Source organism: Nestor notabilis, unplaced genomic scaffold (genome assembly GCF_000696875.1).
Source record: "Nestor notabilis isolate BGI_N333 unplaced genomic scaffold, ASM69687v1 scaffold25444, whole genome shotgun sequence".
NCBI classification, from domain to species: domain Eukaryota; kingdom Metazoa; phylum Chordata; class Aves; order Psittaciformes; family Psittacidae; genus Nestor; species Nestor notabilis.
In genome coordinates this window covers 31,516-39,804 of record NW_009927308.1, presented here as the reverse complement: position 1 = coordinate 39,804, position 8,289 = coordinate 31,516, and positions in this window count along the sequence as shown.

Genomic DNA, 8,289 nt, shown 5'->3' with positions numbered 1-8,289 from the left:
GGATGGATGGATGGATGCACACACTCAGAGCTTTGCACACCCCTGGAGCTGTGCAAGCCCCCGCAGGGGTGGAAGCCCAGGGATGTGTGGAGGTTCCTGGAGATGGACAAGTCCCTGGCACGGTGCAAGCCTCAGCCCTCATACCTGTCCCTTTCCTGCTGGAGCTTGATGGGGTGATTTCCAGCGTGCTAGAAAGCACTGGGGCTTGGGGTGTCCCCCCAGTATTGCAATCATATGATAGTTTTTCATAGAGATACATACACTTAATTATATATTTACACACATATATATGTGTATATATATACACACTCACACTATGGTTATGCGATGTTCAGCATGGATCAGGACCCGTATTTAACTCCTGCAGAGGCAAAGCCCAGCGGAGGAGGCCACAGGGGTGCCAGCTGCAGCGTCAGGGAGGTTCTCTGCTCAGTCAGTAGCTTTCCAAATTCATTTTCCCGTTTTCCACATCATTGGGAACGTGCACTCAAGGATACCAGGATGCAGCCTTATGACGACAGGTCTGTGCACCCTTTTGAGGGCTACGAGGTGACCCCAGAGGTGCTGCCTCACCCCAGTGGGGATGGCCAAAGGACCTGGGGGTGCTCAGAGCTCTGCTCTCCTGCACAGACCCTGCTCTTCTTCTCAACGTTCTCTCCATGAATAATGCACAAATACACACTCATCAAATTCCTAGATACTATATTTATACAAATACATCAGGGCCAAGTTTTGCATTAGTGTAACTTCACTAATGTAAAAAGCATTACGTTGGTGACAACGCTCGTCTGAAGTATTTTTACCCAAAATAGATTTTTGGCAAACCTTCCTTTTCTGCTTTTTCTCAATTAAAACCCTTTATTCCCCAAGTAGGTGAACTTTAGTTTGATGCAATGCAAAGAGATACAGATAGAGCTAAAATCCCAAACCCTCAAGGCTGGGCTTAAATGGAATTTGAATTGGCAGCTGTACAAATAGGAAATTCCGTGGTGATGTTTATTACCATTGATACAACCATCAGTTAGAATCTTAATTTTCATAGAATCACTGAATGGTTTGGGTTGAAGGGACCTTAAAGCTCATCCAGCTCCAACCCCTGCCCCGGGCAGGGACACCTTCCACTAGAGCAGGTTGCTCCAAGCCCCTGTGTCCAACCTGGCCTTGAGCACTGCCAGGGATGGGGCAGCCACAGCTTCTCTGGGCACCCTGTGCCAGCGCCTCAGCACCCTCACAGGGAAGAGCTTCTGCCTCAGAGCTCATCTGAATCCACCCCTAGAAGTGCAGCACTTCAGTGGACTGATTTACTGATTAATTCTGCGAAGCCCTGTGACAAATTGACGCACATCTAAGTTGTGCTCAAGGTTCTGGAAACGCTATGAGCCTTTATTAACAGCAGGAGAAATGCATGGATCTAAGCAGATCTAATGAATTCTGATCACTTCTGGCTGCCAACTTGCCCTGCAAACCAGGAATGACTGTGGGACTGGGACAAGCTTTGTGGGAGGAGGTTTTGTGCAGTTGTGACCCATGTCTCACAACAGCATCCTTTATCTGGTAGAGCACCAAAACTGAGCTCCCGCTCCCTGCTATAAAATACATTTCTCCTTTTCCCCACCCCATCATTTTGTTCATCACTAAGAGATTTCCTTCCCTCTGTTCATCAGTTCACCAGCTCCTTTTAAAATCTGTTGTTACCTCTGTCCCGTGATCTCACTTGGGGATTTTCCATTCTTTCTGTTGCCACCTTTTGGGAGAGAACTTTGGTCAAACTGGTTCCCCGGCTCAGACGACCTTTCCAGCATTCCTACAGCCCAGTCAAACACTGGGGCTAACACAAAGCTAAGGTCCTTTCCATTGGCTTTTGTCTGGTGGCTGTGTGCTAAAGATCCAGTCAGGAAAGGCAAATAAACCTTGGCATTAAAGCCTTTTGAAATTTCCATGGAGATAATAATAGCACTGCATTAGAAAGTTAAAAAGAAACCGTAGGCTGCACTTGTTCCTGAGCTGTGCCACGTAGTGCAGACCCATTAAAGGCAGGAAAAGCAACAAAAGGCTCCACAATTTACACCTAAGAATTGTTTGGCTCTGCCCACACTTTGCCTTTCCGCAGGAGGCTGATTTTTCCCATCTTCCATAGGTTGTTTGCACAGCTCTGTGTTACAAACAACATCTTGGTTCGGAGGGTAATGGAAGGGGAAGTGTTGGAACCTCACAGATGGGCAAAAAGAGGGATTGTGCTGCACAGGGTAAGTGCTTTGGTGCTATTAGAGGTCACCTGTAGCACTTCTGCCCCAGCCCCTGCAATTCACTATTGACTGTTGCAACAGGCTTTTAGTAACCCCATGAGCCAACCAGCCACTTGGCCAAGCAGGAGTTAGTCAGGCTGAATTGATCACTTGCACATTTCATGTGATTTACAAACCAAAGCTGCTGAAAGAAGGGAAAGAAATAAAAGGTAAAATTAAAAGGAAGTTCAAATTCTGGTTTGGATCCTTTCCACGTGCCCCAGAGCCGATGGTTGTGTCCAGCTGAGCTCTGATGGGCTGTGGCTTTCAGCACCAGAACATTGACATGGACACAGAGGGAACCAAAAAGCCGTCAGACTCTCCAGTGCTGTTCTGACCACTTTAACTCAGCAGTCCTTGACACTCGTAGATAAGGACTGTGAGTTCTCTCAGTACTACAGAAATATTGACACAAAGAATATGCTTATCCCTGGCTGTGGTTCCGCAGGACAAGGTGGAAACGGCAAGAACAATCTCAGGACTTAATTTCTTTGGCCTTGAAAGGGCATCTGTGCTGCAGGGCTGACAGGCTATTGATTTGTTTCTTTCCTTTCCTTCACTAGTTGGGGAATTATGTTGTCTTTTCAAGGCAGAGCCATAGGTCCAGAGGAAGATGAGCTGGAAGAAACCCATTTTAAGGTTTTTCATGATAATACCCTTTTGGACTATTAAAGACAGGGGGGAGCTGGGACAGTTCCTGGTTTTCTCCCAAACTTTCAGTTCATTAAGGTACTGAGAGAGAAAATGCCAGCTGATTTCTGGCTGCTCTTTCTCTAGGCCATCTGTAGCCAGGTCCAGCTCCAGCCTCAGGTTTCCGTGCACAGCTCCTGCATTTTAATCTATTGGCAAAAGCACCCACAAGCAGAGCTGAAGCTGTGAACATTGTGAATGTCCGAGGGAATCAGACCACATCTTCAGGGATACGGATGTGCCAAGTGCGTGACAGACAAGTTGTCACATCGCTGCCTCCCCTGGATTGATGGTGAGATGAAGCAGGAGAGCTGGGGCTTAGATATTTAAACACTGGTCCTGAAGCTGCCAATGCCTTCAACGTGACATGAGGCTCATTGCGAGAGGTTCCAGAGCAAGGGGAGCAGCCAAGTCCCAGCTATTCCTCCTGAAGATGACCTGGGGACAGGAAGGTCTGTAAGATGTGACAAAACCCACTGACTCACTTGGAGGAGATTCAGCACCTACCTCTGCTCATCCAAGTTTAAGCAAGCAAAGTAGACTGGACAACATACAGGAAGATGAGTGACATGAGGAATGCTGGCTCCAGCTCAGGAGCGCATCCGCAATAAACTGTATTCCCCTGCCCTCTCCTGGAAGGAATACGCCAGAGCTGGGTGCGTTTGTGCTGAGCACTCGAGGGAAGTGGCTCAAGGCGGTGAGAGGAGATGGTGATTTTGAAGACAGTGCTTACAGGAATGAACGACTCTGACCGTGTTGTGTCTCTGGTGCGTTGCCAACACCACGTCTGGCAGGAACTGGCACACCTCTCCAGAGAATGTGAGTGTCCTCAAGGAAGAGCTGCCCGCCTGTCTGGCCGTTTGCATTGAATTGGGAAACAGAGAGGGTGACCCAACCCATGGAATCCTCTTGCTCACCTTAAACAGTAAACACAGAGATGAAAACACATGAAACTACATGAAAACATCAGTAACCTTCGCTTAGGTCACAGCAGAGCATTGCCAGGTCAGAAATACAAGACCAACAGGTACTGGTGCAAAATGGGCAGGTGGGACCCTATCGCTTAGCCCATGACATGGTGAGAGCCTAGCAGGGAGGTTAACTCAATCTCTTTGGAGCTTACAGAGACAGTGCCAAAGTGCGAAATCCTCAGAATTGGGAAGATCCAGGTCTGGGGGTCTGGTTCTGTACCTTCAGCTCTGATGTTGCTGTTAACCTTCCAGACACACAGCTCAGTGACTACAATCCATTTCCATAGATTCACACCTGAATATATCAGATGTTTTTGCAAAGCTTCCTTCTTCTCCAGGCACATGAATTACATTCTTCTTTTTCCTTAACACCAAACATGCCAAGTAATACTAGTCCTGTTCTACAAAGAAGACTGATGAGCAAATTACTGCTCTTGAGATAATAATGGGAACAAGGAACCACAAAGACCAAGTGTAGAAACTCTATGAATAAGTCTATAGTTCAGTTGTTAGCATAGGACTATTCATCAGGAGCTCTGAAGGGCAGGGTCAACTACATGTGCACTATATAACCTCAAAAGTACCTCACATACTTCGAGTTTTCTTTGCACTTGTTATTTCATCAAGTCTTTCTAAACCCAGCACAGAGGTATGCCAAGATCCTCCAGTACGCTGGGTAGGTGAATCACCTCCTTGCAGCTGGGTTGCTGCTCAGCACAGGGGCAAATGAGACCATGCATTATAGACAGGCTGTGAGCAAACGTTTTGGGGGCATTATCTTTTAAACCTGGGCTAATTGCTCTGTCTCCATGATGGGGGAGTCACTGAAGACCACAAAAGACGTGTCTCCACCAGCTCCACAACTGGTTTCTTCCCCTGCCCCATCCGAGTCGAAGCCCCCTTTGCTGAGTTTGCAGTTTGTTCAGCACATTTCTTCACCCTCCCCTTCACTCTCTTATCAAAGAGATGAGTTTCAATAGAACAGTCCCAGCTGCCTCAAAAAGAGAGAAGGTTCCTATTTCCTGCTTCAGTACAGGGGTTAAGAACAACGTTTCTGCTCATCACAGAAATAAACGTTACATGAAAGCTGAGTTATATCCCTCCTGTGACTAATGTTCTAGCTTGTTTTCTAAACTTCATTCTTCATGCGCTTCCCCCTCCCCCCCCCCGCCTTGTTCTGTCTTACATTTGTCCAGACTCCCGTGGTCCTGAGGGACTAATTACCCACTCAGCAGTTCCTCTCAATTGTAATAGTTGGCAAAACTCCGTTCTTCCACGCAAGCTTTCAAAATCAGTCCTCAATTTATTTCAAATAGCACCACTCTCTGGAGCTTCTTCCCAATTCGTGTCGCCCTGGGCTGAGATTTATTGCGCTGCTGTTGAGAGCTGCCTGCTCTGCTTGTCACAGGGCAGCTATTCTCAGCAGAATCATTAAAAGCAAATAAACAATAAAAGCTCAAGCAAATAGATTGCTCATTTAAAATATTAGCCATTGTGATGTAATCTTCTGTTTTCTCAGCTAATGAGTCCTTAGTAGCAATGGAAGCAATGAAGAAAACACTGAATCAGACCTGGATTATTCATCCCCAAAATACAGATGTGATCCCAGCAAGTGTTTTCATTCACAGCGACCTTGGGCTTGTCAGAAAGTTTGGGGGGAATTTAGTCATACATCCTGTGATGTAAAGATGCACATTTCTTTATTCTGTAGGTGTTTGGGAGCATAACATTCACCCCTATTGGCGTCATGAGAAATAACAGAGAGCTAAATTCAGATTACTGGCATTTTTTTCTCCCAGCAGCATTGCTTGAGAAGAAACTGTGTCCTTTCCCTGTTCTGCTACTATTAAATTGTCTATACAGCCAGAAGCAACTCACCTCATCTTGCTCTGTGGTTTCTCCACCTGTTCCCTAAGGATAATAATCTTGACATTGTACAATACTGAACAAAGTGATGTTTGTAAGATGCACTTCGATTGTCTGGTGAAGAATATATAGAAAAAAGATGATGACAAAAGCCTTTTCTTTTCAGGATGCTTGAATTCTGCCGATGGCACCAGGAATATGGCAGCTCCTATGAGAAGAACCTCTAAGCACTGAATGGGAAGAGAACATCACATCTTAATGATTTCACTCTTCCATGAATGGACCTCCACTTGATGACATGACAATTCATTTTGTCCTAGAGAAAAGATAACTGAACCTCTGCACATCACCCCGTATTAGGCCAAGTGGACTTGGGATCTGCCTGCTGCAGAGGCACAGAGCAGCCACCTCCCTTGGCTTTAAAGCCAATTTAACCCCAATGCTCAGATGGCAATGTTCAGATCTGGACTTGCATTTAATTGTGATCACCCTGTGCACTAGTGCAGGCAGTAGGGCTTCTCTAGACAGCACTGTGGCTCGTGTCCATCAGGTATCAACCCTCTTATTACAGTGAAGCATTGATATGCAAATGTGTCAGAGAAAGTTCACTATTGTAATGCTCTTGGCAATTCTGGTCTAAGTATCCCAGCCCCTAAGGTACATGCAGGCTAATTCCTGCCCTACAAAGAGCAGTGTTGCCACGCCAGCCCTTCTTCTCACAACCTCACTGGCACAACCAGTCAAGAAGACTGATTTTGCCTTTACACCCAGAAATAAGAGTTATCACTATCAGAGAAGACAGAAAGGATGTTGCTTCTGGGAAGTCAGATTTTTCACTTCTAGCATACAAAAATCAATCGCAATCACAAGCGTAAGTTATTTGCTGATAGGACCCACAGCACCACCAGTATTAACCAGGGGTTTCACTGGTGAGCTCAGCAGAAACTAAAGACATCAAGTGCAAACCCTGGGTCTTTATCAAAATTGATCTGGTAATTAAATATTTACTTTCAAGGCCTGTCTCAGTCCTATTTCCAGCTCAAAATTGCATATTTTTTAAAGATACCTTACCTCTGCATGTTAAAGCCCAATCTCTCCCAGTTTTGTAAGCCTAGCTTTTTTAATACAGCTTTCTATTATAGATTCCTCACCTAATGAGCCATCAAAAATGTTCCTGTTAACATTGCAGAGCATCTTTTCTCACCCTCCCTAAGGCATTCACCACGTGCAGCAGTGCCCAGGGAGCAGCTACCACAGCACGGCACTCAGCTGCCTGAAGGAGCGGATGCTGGAACTCCTCCTGCTGGATTTACAGCTTGGAAAATCCCGGCATTTCCAAAGTCAAAACTTGGGAGCTATTCTTAATGTGTCAGCACCTTTTTAGGAAGAATCCAAGAACTGCCTGGGCATTCATATAAAAATTTACACTGTCGAACACTCCTTCCTTCCCCCTGACCTGTGTACAGAGCTGTCAGATGGACCCTAGGATGGGCCAGCATACAGCCAACTGAATCAGAAACTTCATTTCACCCATCTAGGGCTGGAATCAGCCCACTTCAGACTGGGTCTGGCAGATGTGAAATGTCAGCAGCCTCCTCACCAGTGGGTAGGTCCGGTGAAGGGCCGGAGAGGCACAGGCAAAGCTTGTAGTGATGCCAAGAGGTCACAGTGAATCACATCCTGCTGAGCAGCAAAATGGGGTTTCACAACACTGGAACTCAGCAGGCTGGGGTGCCCTGGGGCATGGGGAAGTCTGTACTGCCCCAGGGATGTGCCGGTCTCTCCCTGCGCTACAGCACTGGGAAACCTTCCCTGCTGCAAGCAGTCAGGTGGAGCAGCGTACATCACCCTTATCTCACTGCGGCTGGTGGGTGTGAGCTTCAGCAGACCTCATAGAATCCCAGCCTGGTTTGGGTTGAAGGGACCTTAAAGCTCATCCAGCTCCAACCCCTGCCACGGGAAGAACTTCTGCCAGATGTCTAATCTAAACCTCAGCAGCAAGCATTCAAAATAGCTGCTTACAGATACCGTATTCCTATTCTCCTAAGCAGTGCCATGGGGATGAGCACCAAACCACAGCCAGCTATTTCCTGGCACCCTCTGTTGTGCTGCCAGCTGCATCTCTGTGATAACCAGTATTTGCTTGTGCCAGACCGAGTCCCAAAAGCACGGGAAAGGCTGTGAGTTCTCTGGAGTTTTATCTGCTCATAGGCCAGCATCAGAGGATGCTCCTTTTGGAAGCAACTTCCATGTGCTCTCAGTCGGAGGTTTCTGGAGCAGCAGGGATTTGCAGGGAAGAGCCGGGCATGGAAGCACATCTCCACCTCTGCTGCCATTCAGTAACTTATTAATGGTGCTGCACGTGCGCCAGCCGCTGCAGCAGCACATGGCCAGGCAGGGCTCTGCCTGTGCCAGGGAGAGGTTCAACATTGCATCCTTTGACGTCATTCCAGCGGGATCCAGCTCAGACGTCTGTC